This window comes from Haliotis rubra, unplaced genomic scaffold, assembly GCF_003918875.1.
Source record: "Haliotis rubra isolate DU_JTF1 unplaced genomic scaffold, ASM391887v1 Scf88, whole genome shotgun sequence".
Classification (NCBI taxonomy): domain Eukaryota; kingdom Metazoa; phylum Mollusca; class Gastropoda; order Lepetellida; family Haliotidae; genus Haliotis; species Haliotis rubra.
The window spans coordinates 274,530-292,257 of NW_025767612.1; the positions used below are offsets into that span (position 1 = coordinate 274,530).

Here is a 17,728-nt window from a genome sequence, read left to right on the forward strand (position 1 = left end):
TGGAGGGAGGGAGGGTGGTTCAATTCCTGGCTGATTCACTGTCTAACATGTCACCTAACATCATACTACTATCACCAAGTCTACAGAAGACTGCCTCCCTGGTCTAGTGTCTGCCTGGAGGGAGGGTGGTTCAATTCCTGGCTGATTCACTGTCTAACATGTCACCTAACATCATACTACTATCACCAAGTCTACAGAAGACTGCCTCCCTGGTCTAGTGTCTGCCTGGAGGGAGGGAGGGGGTGGTTCAATTCCTGGCTGATTCACTGTCTAACATGTCACCTAACATCATACTACTATCACCAAGTCTACAGAAGACTGCCTCCCTGGTCTAGTGTCTGCCTGGAGGGAGGGAGGGTGGTTCAATTCCTGACTGATTCACTGTCTAACATGTCACCTAACATCATACTACTATCACCAAGTCTACAGAAGACTGCCTCCCTGGTCTAGTGTCTGCCTGGAGGGAGGGAGGGTGGTTCAATTCCTGGCTGATTCACTGTCTAACATGTCACCTAACATCATACTACTATCACCAAGTCTACAGAAGACTGCCTCCCTGGTCTAGTGTCTGCCTGGAGGGAGGGAGGGTGGTTCAATTCCTGGCTGATTCACTGTCTAACATGTCACCTAACATCATACTACTATCACCAAGTCTACAGAAGACTGCCTCCTGGTCTAGTGTCTGCCTGGGAGGGAGGGAGGGTGGTTCAATTCCTGGCTGATTCACTGTCTAACATGTCACCTAACATCATACTACTATCACCAAGTCTACAGAAGACTGCCTCCCTGGTCTAGTGTCTGCCTGGAGGAGGGAGGGGTGGTTCAATTCCTGGCTGATTCACTGTCTAACATGTCACCTAACATCATACTACTATCACCAAGTCTACAGAAGACTGCCTCCCTGGTCTAGTGTCTGCCTGGAGGGAGAGGGAGGGTGGTTCAATTCCTGGCTGATTCACTGTCTAACATGTCACCTAACATCATACTACTATCACCAAGTCTACAGAAGACTGCCTCCCTGGTCTAGTGTCTGCCTGGAGGGAGGGAGGGTGGTTCAATTCCTGGCTGATTCACTGTCTAACATGTCACCTAACATCATACTACTATCACCAAGTCTACAGAAGACTGCCTCCCCTGGTCTAGTGTCTGCCTGGAGAGGGAGGGAGGGTGGTTCAATTCCTGGCTGATTCACTGTCTAACATGTCACCTAACATCATACTACTATCACCAAGTCTACAGAAGACTGCCTCCCTGGTCTAGTGTCTGCCTGGAGGGAGGGAGGGGGTGGTTCAATTCCTGGCTGATTCACTGTCTAACATGTCACCTAACATCATACTACTATCACCAAGTCTACAGAAGACTGCCTCCCTGGTCTAGTGTCTGCCTGGAGGGAGGGAGGGTGGTTCAATTCTGGCTGATTCACTGTCTAACATGTCACCTAACATCATACTACTATCACCAAGTCTACAGAAGACTGCCTCCCTGGTCTAGTGTCTGCCTGGAGGGAGGGAGGAGTGGTGGTTCAATTCCTGGCTGATTCACTGTCTAACATGTCACCTAACCTAACATCAGTACTACTATTCACTGTCACATGTACTATCACCAAGTCAGAAGACTGCCTCCCTGGTCTAGTGTCTGCCTGGAGGGAGGGAGGGTGGTTCAATTCTGGCTGATTCACTGTCTAACATGTCACCTAACATCATACTACTATCACCAAGTCTACAGAAGACTGCCTCCCTGGTCTAGTGTCTGCCTGGAGGGAGGGAGGGTGGTTCAATTCTGACTGATTCACTGTCTAACATGTCACCTAACATCATACTACTATCACCAAGTCTACAGAAGACTGCCTCCCTGGTCTAGTGTCTGCCTGGAGGGAGGGAGGGTGGTTCAATTCCTGGCTGATTCACTGTCTAACATGTCACCTAACATCATACTACTATCACCAAGTCTACAGAAGACTGCCTCCCTGGTCTAGTGTCTGCCTGGAGGGAGGGAGGGTGGTTCAATTCCTGGCTGATTCACTGTCTAACATGTCACCTAACATCATACTACTATCACCAAGTCTACAGAAGACTGCCTCCCTGGTCTGGTGTGTCTGCCTGGAGGAGGGTGGTGGTTCAATTCCTGGCTGATTCACTGTCTAACATGTCACCTAACATCATACTACTATCACCAAGTCTACAGAAGACTGCCTCCCTGGTCTAGTGTCTGCCTGGAGGGAGGGAGGGTGGTGGTTCAATTCCTGGCTGATTCACTGTCTAACATGTCACCTAACATCATACTACTATCACCAAGTCTACAGAAGACTGCCTCCCTGGTCTAGTGTCTGCCTGGAGGGAGGGAGGGTGGTTCAATTCCTGGCTGATTCACTGTCTAACATGTCACCTAACATCATACTACTATCACCAAGTCTACAGAAGACTGCCTCCCTGGTCTAGTGTCTGCCTGGAGGGAGGGTGGTTCAATTCCTGGCTGATTCACTGTCTAACATGTCACCTAACATCATACTACTATCACCAAGTCTACAGAAGACTGCCTCCCTGGTCTAGTGTCTGCCTGGAGGGAGGGAGGGTGGTTCAATTCCTGACTGATTCACTGTCTAACATGTCACCTAACATCATACTACTATCACCAAGTCTACAGAAGACTGCCTCCCTGGTCTAGTGTCTGCCTGGAGGGAGGGAGGGTGGTTCACTTCCTGGCAGATTCACTGTCTAACATGTCACCTAACATCATACTACTATCACCAAGTCTACAGAAGACTGCCTCCCTGGTCTAGTGTCTGCCTGAGAGGAGGGAGGGTGGTTCAATTCCTGGCTGATTCACTGTCTAACATGTCACCTAACATCATACTACTATCACCAAGTCTACAGAAGACTGCCTCCCTGGTCTAGTGTCTGCCTGGAGGGAGGGAGGGTGGTGGTTCATTCCTGGCTGATTCACTGTCTAACATGTCACCTAACATCATACTACTATCACCAAGTCTACAGAAGACTGCCTCCTGGTCTAGTGTCTGCCTGGAGGGAGGGAGGGGTGGTTCAATTCCTGGCTGATTCACTGTCTAACATGTCACCTAACATCATACTACTATCACCAAGTCTACAGAAGACTGCCTCCCTGGTCTAGTGTCTGCCTGGAGGGAGGGAGGGGTGGTTCAATTCCTGGCTGATTCACTGTCTAACATGTCACCTAACATCATACTACTATCACCAAGTCTACAGAAGACTGCCTCCCTGGTCTAGTGTCTGCCTGGAGGGAGGGAGGGTGGTTCAATTCCTGGCTGATTCACTGTCTAACATGTCACCTAACATCATACTACTATCACCAAGTCTACAGAAGACTGCCTCCCTGGTCTAGTGTCTGCCTGGAGGGAGGGTGGTGGTTCAATTCCTGGCTGATTCACTGTCTAACATGTCACCTAACATCATACTACTATCACCAAGTCTACAGAAGACTGCCTCCCTGGTCTAGTGTCTGCCTGGAGGGAGGGAGGGTGGTGGTTCAATTCCTGGCTGATTCACTGTCTAACATGTCACCTAACATCATACTACTATCACCAAGTCTACAGAAGACTGCCTCCCTGGTCTAGTGTCTGCCTGGAGGGAGGGTGGTTCAATTCCTGGCTGATTCACTGTCTAACATGTCACCTAACATCATACTACTATCACCAAGTCTACAGAAGACTGCCTCCCTGGTCTAGTGTCTGCCTGGAGGAGGGAGGGGGTGGTTCAATTCCTGGCTGATTCACTGTCTAACATGTCACCTAACATCATACTACTATCACCAAGTCTACAGAAGACTGCCTCCTGGTCTAGTGTCTGCCTGGAGGAGGGGAGGGTGGTTCAATTCCTGGCTGATTCACTGTCTAACATGTCACCTAACATCATACTACTATCACCAAGTCTACAGAAGACTGCCTCCCTGGTCTAGTGTCTGCCTGGAGGGAGGGTGGTTCAATTCCTGGCTGATTCACTGTCTAACATGTCACCTAACATCATACTACTATCACCAAGTCTACAGAAGACTGCCTCCCTGGTCTAGTGTCTGCCTGGAGGGAGGGAGGGTGGTTCAATTCCTGGCTGATTCACTGTCTAACATGTCACCTAACATCATACTACTATCACCAAGTCTACAGAAGACTGCCTCCCTGGTCTAGTGTCTGCCTGGAGGGAGGGAGGGTGGTTCAATTCCTGGCTGATTCACTGTCTAACATGTCACCTAACATCATACTACTATCACCAAGTCTCAGAAGACTGCCTCCCTGGTCAGTGTCTGCCTGGGAGAAGTTCAATTCCTGACTGGTCTAACATGTCTGCCTGAGGAGGGAGGGTGGTTCAATTCACTGACTGATTCACTGTCTACCTAACATGTCACCTAACATCATACTACTATCACCAAGTCTACAGAAGACTGCCTCCTGGTCTAGTGTCTGCCTGGAGGAGGGAGGGTGGTTCACCTCCTGGCTGATCTCCACTGTCTAACATGTCACCCAACATCATACTACTATCACCAAGTCTACAGAAGACTGCCTCCCTGGTCTAGTGTGTCTGTCTGAGGAGGGTGGTGGTTCACCCCTGGCTGATTCACTGTCTAACATGTCACCTAACATCATACTACTATCACCAAGTCTACAGAAGACTGCCTCCCTGGTCTAGTGTCTGCCTGGAGGGAGGGGGTGGTGGTTCAATTCCTGACTGATTCACTGTCTAACATGTCACCCTAACATCATACTACTATCACCAAGTCTCACAGAAGACTGCCTCCCTGGTCTAGTGTCTGCCTGGAGGGAGGGAGGGTGGTGGTTCATTCCTGGCTGATTCACTGTCTAACATGTCACCTAACATCATACTACTATCACCAAGTCTACAGAAGACTGCCTCCCTGGTCTAGTGTCTGCCTGGAGGGAGGGAGGTGGTTCAATTCCTGACTGATTCACTGTCTAACATGTCACCTAACATCATACTACTATCCACAGAAACTGCCTCTACAGAAGACTGCCTCCCTGGTCTAGTGTCACAGAAGACTGCCTGGTCTAGTGTCTGCCTGGAGGGAGGGAGGTGGTTCAATTCCTGGCTGATTCACTGTCTAACATGTCACCTAACATCATACTACTATCACCAAGTCTGGTTAGAAGACTGCCTCCTGGTCTAGTGTCTGCCTGGAGGGGAGGAGAGGGTGGTTCAATTCTGGCTGATTACCCACTGATTCACTGTCTAACAGTGTCACCCTAACTAATATGTCACCCAACATCATACTACTATCACCAAGTCTACAGAAGACTGCCTCCCTGGTCTAGTGTCTGCCTGGAGGAGGAGGGTGGTGGTTCAATTCTAGCTGATTCACTGTCTAACATGTCACCTAACATCATACTACTATCACCAAGTCTACAGAAGACTGCCTCCTGGTCTAGTGTCTGCCTGGAGGGAGGGAGGTGGTGGTTCAATTCCTGGCTGATTCACTGTCTAACATGTCACCTAACATCATACTACTATCACCAAGTCTACAGAAGACTGCCTCCTGGTCTAGTGTCTGCCTGGAGGGAGGGAGGGTGGTTCAATTCCTGGCTGATTCACTGTCTAACATGTCACCTAACATCATACTACTATCACCAAGTCTACAGAAGACTGCCTCCCCTGGTCTAGTGTCTGCCTGGAGGGAGGGAGGGTGGTGGTTCAATTCCTGGCTGATTCACTGTCTAACATGTCACCTAACATCATACTACTATCACCAAGTCTACAGAAGACTGCCTCCCTGGTCTAGTGTCTGCCTGGAGGGAGGGAGGGTGGTTCAATTCCTGGCTGATTCACTGTCTAACATGTCACCTAACATCATACTACTATCACCAAGTCTACAGAAGACTGCCTCCCTGGTCTAGTGTCTGCCCTAGGGAGGGAGGGTGGTTCAATTCCTGGCTGATTCACTGTCTAACATGTCACCTAACATCATACTACTATCACCAAGTCTACAGAAGACTGCCTCCCTGGTCTAGTGTGTCTGCCTGGAGGGAGGAGGGTGGTTCAATTCCTGGCTGATTCACTGTCTAACATGTCACCTAACATCATACTACTATCACCAAGTCTACAGAAGACTGCCTCCCTGGTCTAGTGTCTGCCTGGAGGGAGGGAGGGTGGTTCAATTCCTGACTGATTCACTGTCTAACATGTCACCTAACATCATACTACTATCACCAAGTCTACAGAAGACTGCCTCCCTGGTCTAGTGTCTGCCTGGAGGGAGGGAGGGTGGTTCAATTCCTGGACTGATTCACTGTCTAACATGTCACCTAACATCATACTACTATCACCAAGTCTACAGAAGACTGCCTCCTGGTCTAGTGTCTGCCTGGAGGGAGGGAGGGTGGTTCAATTCCTGGCAGACGGCCCACTATACCCAACATCATACTCATCACCAACTGTCTAGTGCGTCTGGCCTGGAAGGAGAGGGAGGGTGGTTCACCCTGACAACATGTCACATCATACCTACTACTCACCAAGTCTGGATACAGAAGACCGCCTCCCGGGTCTAAAGTGTCTTGCCTGGGAGGAGGGAGGGTGGTGGTCTCAGTTCCTCACTGATTCACAGTTCAACATGTCACCCAATATCATACTACCATCACCAAGTTCTACAGAAGACTGCCTCCCATTCTAGTGGCTTGAAGTCAGGGGGAGGGTGGTTCTACCCTGACTGATTCACTCCGTTCAACATGTCACACCAACATCATACTACTATCACCAAGTCTGACAGAAGACCGGCCTCCCTGCCCAGTGCAGTGTCTGCCTGGAGGGAGGGAGGGTGGTTCCACCTCTGGCTGATTCACTGTCTAACATGTCACCTAACATCACTGTTCTACTACTGAAGAGGGCCTCCTGGTGCTAGAATTGTCTCGCCTTGAGGAGAGGTTGGTGGTTCACCCTGGCTGCCTCCCCTGGCACTCAACAAGTCTACAGAAGTGTCTGCCTGTCCGGAGGAGGGAGGGTGGTTCACTTCCTGATTCACTGATTCAACTCACCACTGTTAGTAAGACCGCCTCCTGTCAGGTGTCTGGAAGGAGGGAGGGTGCTAACACCGTCTAGCCATGTCACCTAACATCATACCATCACCAAGTCTACAGAAGACTGCCTCCTGGGTCTAGTGTCTGCCTAGAGGGGAGGTGAGGGTGGTGGTTCACCTCCCTGGCTGATCATAATTGCTCCAACATGTCACCTAACATCATACTACTATCAAGCCTACAGAAGACTGCCTCCCTGGTCTAGTGTCTGCCTGGAGGGAGGGAGGTGGGGTTCAATTCCTGGCTGATTCACTGTCTAACATGTCACCTAACATCATACTACTATGTCATAGAAGACTGCCTCCCTGGTCTAGGTGTCTGCCTGGAGGAGGGGGTGGTGGTTCAATTCTGGCTGATTCATCCTAACATGTACTAACATCATACTACTACTATATGCACTGTCTACAGAAGACTGCCTCCCTGGTCTAGTGTCTGCCTGAGGGAGGAGGGAGGGTGGTTCAATTCCTGCTGATTCACTGTCTAACATGTCACCCTAACATCATACTACTATCACCAAGTCTACAGAAGACTGCCTCCCTGGTCTAGTGTCTGCCTGGAGGAGGGAGGGTGGTGGTTCAATTCCTGAGCTGATTCACTGTCTAACATGTCACCTAACATCATACTACTATCACCAAGTCTACAGAAGACTGCCTCCCTGGTCTAGTGTCTGCCTGGAGGGAGGGAGGGTGGTTCAATTCCTGGCTGATTCACTGTCTAACATGTCACCTAACATCATACTACTATCACCAAGTCTACAGAAGACTGCCTCCCTGGTCTAGTGTCTGCCTGGAGGAGGGAGGGTGGTTCAATTCCTGGCTGATTCACTGTCTAACATGTCACCTAACATCATACTACTATCACCAAGTCTACAGAAGACTGCCTCCCTGGTCTAGTGTCTGCCTGGAGGAGAGAGGGGTGGTGGTTCAATTCCTGGCTGATTCACTGTCTAACATGTCACCTAACATCATACTACTATCACCAAGTCTACAGAAGACTGCCTCCCTGGTCTAGTGTCTGCCTGGAGGGAGGGAGGGTGGTTCAATTCCTGACTGATTCACTGTCTAACATGTCACCCTAACATCATACTACTATCACCAAGTCTACAGAAGACTGCCTCCCTGGTCTAGTGTCTGCCTGGAGGGAGGAGGGAGGGTGGTTCAATTCCTGGCTGATTCACTGTCTAACATGTCACCCTAACATCATACTACTATCACCAAGTCTACAGAAGACTGCCTCCCTGGTCTAGTGTCTGCCTGGAGGGAGGGTGGTTCAATTCCTGGCTGATTCACTGTCTAACATGTCACCTAACATCATACTACTATCACCAAGTCTACAGAAGACTGCCTCCCTGGTCTAGTGTCTGCCTGGAGGGAGGGAGGGTGGTTCAATTCCTGGCTGATTCACTGTCCTAACATGTCACCTAACATCATACTACTATCACCAAGTCTACAGAAGACTGCCTCCCTGGGTCTAGTGTCTGCCTGGAGGAGGGAGGGTGGTTCAATTCCTGGCTGATTCACTGTCTAACATGTCACCTAACATCATACTACTATCACCAAGTCTACAGAAGACTGCCTCCCTGGTCTAGTGTCTGCCTGGAGGGAGGGAGGGTGGTTCAATTCCTGACTGATTCACTGTCTAACATGTCACCTAACATCATACTACTATCACCAAGTCTACAGAAGACTGCCTCCTGGTCTAGTAGTGTCTGCCTGGAGGGGAGGGAGGGGTGGTTCAATTTCCTAGCTGATTCACTGTCTAACATGTCACCTAACATCATACTATCCAAAGTCTACAGAAGACTGCCTCCCCTGGTCTAGTGTCTGCCTGGAGGGAGGGAGGGTGTCTCAATTCAGCTGATTCACTGATTCACTGTCTAACATGTCACCTAACATCATACTACTATCACTGGTCTACAGAAGACTGCCTCCCTGGTCTAGTGTCTGCCTGGAGGGAGGAGAGTGGTGGTTCAATTCTGGCTGATTCACTGTCTAACATGTCACCTAACATCATACTACTATCACCAAGTCTACAGAAGACTGCCTCCTGGTCTAGTGTCTGCCTGGAGGGAGGGAGGGTGGTTCAATTCCTGGCTGATTCACTTTGTCTAACATGTCACCTAACATCATACTACTATCACCAAGTCTACAGAAGACTGCCTCCCTGGTCTAGTGTCTGCCTGGAGAGGGAGGAGGGTGGTTCAATTCCTGGCTGATTCACTGTCTAACATGTCACCTAACATCATACTACTATCACCAAGTCTACAGAAGACTGCCTCCCTGGTCTAGTGTCTGCCTGGAGGGAGGGAGGGTGGTTCAATTCCTGACTGATTCACTGTCTAACATGTCACCTAACATCATACTACTATCACCAAGTCTACAGAAGACTGCCTCCCTGGTCTAGTGTCTGCCTGGAGGGAGGGAGGGTGGTTCAATTCCTGGCTGATTCACTGTCTAACATGTCACCCTAACATCATACTACTATCACCAAGTCTACAGAAGACTGCCTCCCTGGTCTAGTGTCTGCCTGGAGGGAGGGAGGGTGGTTCAATTCCTGGCTGATTCACTGTCTAACATGTCACCTAACATCATACTACTATCACCAAGTCTACAGAAGACTGCCTCCCTGGTCTAGTGTCTGCCTGGAGGGAGGAGGGTGGTTCCCTGACTGATTCACTGTCTAACATGTCACCTAACATCATACTATCACCAAGTCTACAGAAGACTGCCTCCTGGTCTAGTGTCTGCCTGGAGGAGGGAGGGAGGGTGGTTCAATTCTGACTGATTCACTGTCTAACATGTCACCTAACATCATACTACTATCACCAAGTCTACAGTAGAAGACTGCCTCCCTGGTCTAGTGTCTGCCTGGAGGGAGGGAGTGGTGGTTCAATTCCTGGCTGATTCACTGTCTAACATGTCACCTAACATCATACTACTATCACCAAGTCTACAGAAGACTGCCTCCCTGGTCTAGTGTCTGCCTGGAGGGAGGGAGGTGGTTCAATTCCTGGCTGATTCACTGTCTAACATGTCACCCTAACATCATACTACTATCACCAAGTCTACAGAAGACTGCCTCCCTGGTCTAGTGTCTGCCTGGAGGGAGGGAGGGTGGTTCAATTCTGGCTGATTCACTGTCTAACATGTCACCTAACATCATACTACTATCACCAAGTCTACAGAAGACTGCCTCCCTGGTCTAGTGTCTGCCTGGAGGGAGGGAGGTGGTTCAATTCCTGGCTGATTCACTGTCTAACATGTCACCTAACATCATACTACTATCACCAAGTCTACAGAAGACTGCCTCCCTGGTCTAGTGTCTGCCTGGAGGGAGGGTGGTGGTTCAATTCCTGGCTGATTCACTGTCTAACATGTCACCTAACATCATACTACTATCACCAAGTCTACAGAAGACTGCCTCCTGGTCTAGTGTCTGCCTGGAGGGAGGGAGGGTGGTTCAATTCCTGACTGATTCACTGTCTAACATGTCACCTAACATCATACTACTATCACCAAGTCTACAGAAGACTGCCTCCCTGGTCTAGTGTCTGCCTGGAGGGAGGGAGGGGTGGTTCAATTCCTGGCTGATTCACTGTCTAACATGTCACCTAACATCATACTACTATCACCAAGTCTACAGAAGACTGCCTCCCCTGGTCTAGTGTCTGCCTGAGGAGGGAGGGTGGTTCAATTCCTGGCTGATTCACTGTCTAACATGTCACCTAACATCATACTACTATCACCAAGTCTACAGAAGACTGCCTCCCTGGTCTAGTGTCTGCCTGGAGGGAGGGAGGGTGGTTCATTCCTGGCTGATTCACTGTCTAACATGTCACCTAACATCATACTACTATCACCAAGTCTACAGAAGACTGCCTCCCTGGTCTAGTGTCTGCCTGGAGGGAGGGAGGGTGGTTCAATTCCTGACTGATTCACTGTCTAACATGTCACCTAACATCATACTACTATCACCAAGTCTACAGAAGACTGCCTCCCTGGTCTAGTGTCTGCCTGGAGGGAGGGAGGGTGGTTCAATTCCTGACTGATTCACTGTCTAACATGTCACCTAACATCATACTACTATCACCAAGTCTACAGAAACTGCCTCCTAGTCTAGTGTCTGCCTGGAGGGAGGGAGGGTGGTTCAATTCCTGGCTGATTCACTGTCTAACATGTCACCTAACATCATACTACTATCACCAAGTCTACAGAAGACTGCCTCCTGGTCTAGTGTCTGCCTGGAGGGAGGGGGTGGTTCATTTCCTGGCTGATTCATTGTCTAACATGTCACCTAACATCATACTACTATCACCAAGTCTACAGAAGACTGCCTCCCTGGTCTAGTGTCTGCCTGGAGGGAGGGAGGGTGGTTCAATTCCTGGCTGATTCACTGTCTAACATGTCACCTAACATCATACTACTATCACCAAGTCTACAGAAGACTGCCTCCCTGGTCTAGTGTCTGCCTGGAGGGAGGGAGGGTGGTTCAATTCCTGGCTGATTCACTGTCTAACATGTCACCTAACATCATACTACTATCACCAAGTCTACAGAAGACTGCCTCCCTGGTCTAGTGTCTGCCTGGAGGGAGGGAGGGTGGTTCAATTCCTGGCTGATTCACTGTCTAACATGTCACCTAACATCATACTACTATCACCAAGTCTACAGAAGACTGCCTCCCTGGTCTAGTGTCTGCCTGGAGGGAGGGAGGGTGGTTCAATTCCTGGCTGATTCACTGTCTAACATGTCACCTAACATCATACTACTATCACCAAGTCTACAGAAGACTGCCTCCCAGGTCTAGTGTTTGCCTGGAGGGAGGGAGGGTGGTTCAATTCCTGGCTGATTCACTGTCTAACATGTCACCTAACATCATACTACTATCACCAAGTCTACAGAAGACTGCCTCCCTGGTCTAGTGTCTGCCTGGAGGGAGGGAGGGTGGTTCAATTCCTGGCTGATTCACTGTCTAACATGTCACCTAACATCATACTACTATCACCAAGTCTACAGAAGACTGCCTCCCTGGTCTAGTGTCTGCCGGGAGGGAGGGAGGGTGGTGGTTCAATTCCTGACTGATTCACTGTCTAACATGTCACCTAACATCATACTACTATCACCAAGTCTACAGAAGACTGCCTCCCTGGTCTAGTGTCTGCCTGGAGGGAGGGAGTGGTGGTTCAATTCCTGGCTGATTCACTGTCTAACATGTCACCTAACATCATACTACTATCACCAAGTCTACAGAAGACTGCCTCCCTGGTCTAGTGTCTGCCTGGAGGGAGGGTGGTGGTTCAATTCCTGGCTGATTCACTGTCTAACATGTCACCTAACATCATACTACTATCACCAAGTCTACAGAAGACTGCCTCCCTGGTCTAGTGTCTGCCTGGAGGGAGGAGGGAGGGTGGTTCAATCCCTGGCTGATTCACTGTCTAACATGTCACCTAACATCATACTACTATCACCAAGTCTACAGAAGACTGCCTCCCTGGTCTAGTGTCTGCCTGGAGGGAGGGAGGGTGGTTCAATTCCTGACTGATTCATATCAAGAGTTGCTAAAAGATTGTCCTGGTAATATTTTTATCCTCCACGGAGCTTGGTTTTGAGGAGATAAAATAAGAGCTGGTCGGCTCAGAGTCATTGTACTTTTTGAGAGGGGTTTTCATGTTAAACTGTGGTAGTGGGCTAGCACTGTAAACTGGCATTAGTCTGGACTATGTACAAGCAACCACCCACACCAACAGCCACATACAGCCACACACAGAAGCATGCAGGTTGTATATTGCTGTCATCTTGAAAGCAACTTTAAGATTCATTAAGAGAAATTACCATCTCAGTCATGCTTTCTTGGTTTTCACTTTGGTAAAATTTCAGCATGTATGTACTCTTGCTCATTGTGAATCAAATCCACCATACAAAACCTTAGAAAAACTTTCGACAAGTGTTATGGTAGAGATGTGGAGGACTAATAAGTGACAAAATAATATAATCAACTGCCCTTTGTCGAAATTTCTTCTGGATGTGGAAACTGTTTTGTCATATATAAAAATGTCTCTATGTTCACATTTTTCTTAATTCATAAAGATCTAAATACTAAATCATCATGCCACTATGAATAGTAATGGCTGATGAAATGTACCATACAAAATGGTGGTGCTGCATCTCACTACATATTGTAGAACGGTTCTTTTAACAGAACACCACCTCACATGAACCAAGAATGTTTGAAAAGAAAATTACTCAATTATACAAGTAGTACCTAAAGTTGAAACTTTCAGCTTCTCATGCTAACATGTCATCTATCAAGACAAATACAAGGCAGACATTCCCAAATAGATTGTGTTGTTTTTTGCCAGCTGAGAATGTACAAAGACGTCAAGACGGGAGGTGTTAAATCATCCCATGATGCTCTGCAGCAGCAACATGCACTGTCAATCCGGGAATTGTTTCCGAACGTTAGCCAAACCCAAAGTCAGGCCCGACCAGCCAATTACAATCATTGCAGCAATTACGTAGCACTTACTCCCTGCAATGGATCGTACTGGATCTTAATGCTGTAGATTAACTTCTCCCACTGAAATGGGATTCCGCCAAATCTGGTGTTATCCATTAATTCTGACGGCGACATGAACTACCATCAATTCCAGTCAAGGCTTGCCCATTCAATATTGCCTAGAATGAATGAAGGCAATGTTGTCCAAAAATATTCCATATTAATGAAACCAGGTGGTTATATAAATTCTGTCGGTTGATGGTTAATGAGACGCTTAATGTTGTTCTCGGGTTTACCATTGTTAAAGAATCGTTAGGGAGGATCACTATGCATAAAATTCACGAACTGATGTGAAAGTAAACATAGCCAGAAGTCCACGTGTTGACATTTGCACCTCGGCCTGTTACAAGGGTTAACCTCTTTCGTCATGCTGTCAGGCAACTTATAGCAGAAGTATTTCTTTTCAAATTAGCATTAACTATCCTTAGTGAATCTGCAATGAGCCAAAGTGATCTTCCTTAACTAAAGACTAAAAAATTCAATACTCCTCGCAGGAAAACTAGGTAATTTGAGTGAGCATGGGTTGACATAGTTTTTAGCAATACTTGTATTCCAGACTTGATGAGAGGGCTGGAGGGTTGGTTCTAATCTAGTAGAACCTGAGTCAGTGAGTGAACACTTCACCCACAGGACTATCTGATCACCCCTGAGTAGAGTTTAGATGACCCTATTCTCTGCCTTATTCAATAAACGTTTGTTTGTCATATACAGTAATGTAAATATGGCTTTATGTTGCAGTTAGTGAAATGATGGCACAATCAGGAAGGGGTACACCAGAAATTGGCTTCACACATTGTACCCATGTGGTGAATCGAACCCAGGTCTTTGGCGCGATGAGCAAACGGTATCCACCACTAGGCGTGTGTTCAGGTTCTTAATTAAACATAGATATACATTCTTATGATCAGGATGAATGATAAAATCACTGAATGGAGATCAATATTTTTTCATATTTTAATAAGCATACATTAAATTAGTAAAATTGGTTTGAAAGAATACAATCATTACTTTTGTTTAGTTTGAAATTTGATCATCAATAACTTCACATATTTTGGTGGTCACATAACACTGCGTCATCAGCTTTGCTTCCTGCCTTAAGGCATAACAATCACAACGATGTAACCAAATGGATGAAACTTCCCCTGGCACCAAAAGTCCTACTGATGTAATTTGTCACTTAGTCAACTTACTTCAACAACAACATTGTTGACATCAAGTCCTAATATTCCAGTAATGCAGCCGGGTGAAGATGATGTGAAACGGCTCCGATCGGCCATGAATATGTCAATGGTGAGTGCTGTTCAAATTGGATTGGAGAGGTCTGATTGGTCAATGAACACAGCTTAAATAGATTGTGCTTGTGGTGTGGCATGACCTGATCGGGTAATGGACACTATCGGAGTTCAATCAGCAGTGGATGAATCGAGGAGCTTGTTAAGGTTGCTCTATCAAATAGAAGGACTAATCATGTGATGCTGATAATACTGAAGGTTAAGAGCTACAGCTTCAGCCACTAGAACAGCTCACGATTACTTTATTGCTGTTTCTTGACCATCAGTCAAGCAATAACTATATAGTCTATCCACAAGTCAGACTGCAGGACTCAGACACTAAACACATGGCCAACAGAATACTACCAAAATAGCAGTGACATCTCCCTCTGGGAAATCAGATTAAGAGAATAAGAATAATGTTTGTTCAGATCTAATTCTGTATAAAATTACAAATTTCCACTCTTAGATGCCAGGACACCACAATTAGTAATTCGGTAATATAGCGAGTAGCAACTGCTATCATTAAACAGATGAGATGAGGGTAGAACAATTACCATACACCCTGGGCCTATAATAGAAGAATTACGGCATACTGTTCCTCATTACTGCTATGTGGATGTCAGGGTCAAACTACCCCATGCTTACTGTGAGTGGATCCAACTACAATGGTGAATGGGTGGTCTTGTGTCTTGTGTTCTGATGGTGTGGGATATTGCTCATGTTATCAGTCACTGGTTTGTTTCAAATAACTTCCATTATTCACATGCTGCCACATTACAGCCTGATCTATGTACATATATATCCCAACGTCATCGTCTTCAGAAAATCCAGAACAAACCTGCATGCATCATCACTTCCACCAGTCCTCGCTGTCACATCTCTCCCATTCTGAACTCTCTACACTGGCTCCGTATTCGTGAGAGGATTGACCTCAAGATTCTCTGCCTCACCTATCAGTATTTTTACAACTCAGGACCTTCCTACCTTCAAGACCGTCTGACACATTACTCTCCAGAAAGAACTCCACGCTCATCACAACAACTGTAACTCACGGTCCCAAGCTATAATCTAAAATCATTGGGCTCAAGAACCTTTCCATATGCAGCAGCTTCTTTGTGGAACTCTCTCCCAATCAAGTTAAAATCATCTCCTTGCCTAAGTACATTCAAAACACGACTCAAGACTCATCTATTTCTCTGCTACAAGTGACAAACAGAGCAACATGTTGAACATATCACCCAATGAGTGAGTGAGTGAGTGAGCTTAGTTTTACGCCGCTTTTAGCAATATTCCAGCAATATCATGATGGGGGACACCAGAAATGTGCTTCACACATTGTACCCATGTCGGGAAACGAACCTGGTCTTCGGCGTGACGAGCGAACGCTTTAACCACTAGGCTACACCACCGCTCCTATCACCCAATGAACTTCAACTCCTTGTTCTTATTAACATAGTCAACAATACCAAAGTGGGGTGATACCATGGTGGGGTAGCCTAGTGGTTAAAGTATTCGCTCGTCACAGTGGAGACCTGGGTCCAATCCCCCACAATGGGTGCAATGTGTGAAGCCCATTCCTGGTGCCCCCTGCCATGATATTGCTGGAAAAGTGGTGTAAAACTAAATTCACTCAATGATACCATGGAACAAAGTGCAAACTAAAAATTGTCATAATCAGTTTTCTCTCTCTGCAGATATTTAAACATTTTAAAATATTGCACACATTGTTAGAGTTTAAGATAATAAATGGCTTTTCATATTTTTAGACCTGAGCAAATGGAGATGTCAGCAAAAGTTTCAGTTCAGTCCATCAAAAAGTCCTAAGAAGGCAATATTGTATGCCTGACAAAGAGGCATGAGATATGCTCATATATTACCATTCATGTCAGATGAGATATATATTTTTAAATCCAATCATCTTCAACTCTTTCTGTGAGTCATCGGGGTTAAAAATCTTAAGTGCAAGATTGTGAAAAATATTGACTAGGAAGTTGTTGAAGTGAAAAGTTCCTTGAAATGAAGATGGCACCTGTCATTATGGATCGATCAGCCTCCTTCAGATGCAGCCCTTGCACGACATTGCTACTGACTGCCGGCAAACATATAACATGAAAGGAAATCACTTCATTACAGTTGTGTCAATACTGACTTATACATTGATGGTTTTGCCAGTAGTGGACTCGTTTCTGGGAATCTAGGCTTTCATTCTATGACATGGCCTCTTGTGCCATTTTTTCTAATGAAGGATTTATGCTTTATGCAAAACGCCTATAAAAGTAGCATCAAACTTTTGTTCACCAAAGTTGATTGGTTGGTTGGTTTGTTGTTTAAAGCTGCACTCAGCATTATTCCAGATATATGGTGGCGGTCTGTAAATAATTGAGTGTGGACCAGACGATCCAGTGATCAACACCACGAGCATTGATCTACGAATTGGGATACGATGACATGTGTCAACGGTCAAAGCTGACCACAACATCCAGTTAGTTGCCTCTTATGACAAGCATGGGTTACTGAAGATCAGTTCAAACCAGAATATGGGTCTGTCCACCAAGGAAATCCATGGATGCAACCTATATAGTTTGGACCCCATGCAGCAAATAAACACTGCGAGCATTGATATATGAAGTTGTAGCACGATGTGGATGTCATCCCACTGTTGGCATCCTTACCTTGTCAGCTTGTAGACAGTGTGGAGTTAACTTCTTTGGTCATGTGGACAAGGTGTCTGACTTCAGATCAGAAGGAACGTGGTTTGAATCTCAGCATGGAACTTTCATGGCTTGCTGACAGGGGGTTAAGGTGTCTGACTTTCAGAAGGTCATGGTGGAACAAGGTGTCTGACTTC

The 17,728-nt window shown here is 46.8% G+C and overlaps 1 protein-coding gene across 1 annotated transcript in view; it reads right to left on the minus strand.

The window, feature by feature from the left end:
• Window positions 1-17,728, minus strand: part of LOC124263359 — a 135,409-nt gene that overhangs the window by 102,345 nt on the left and 15,336 nt on the right.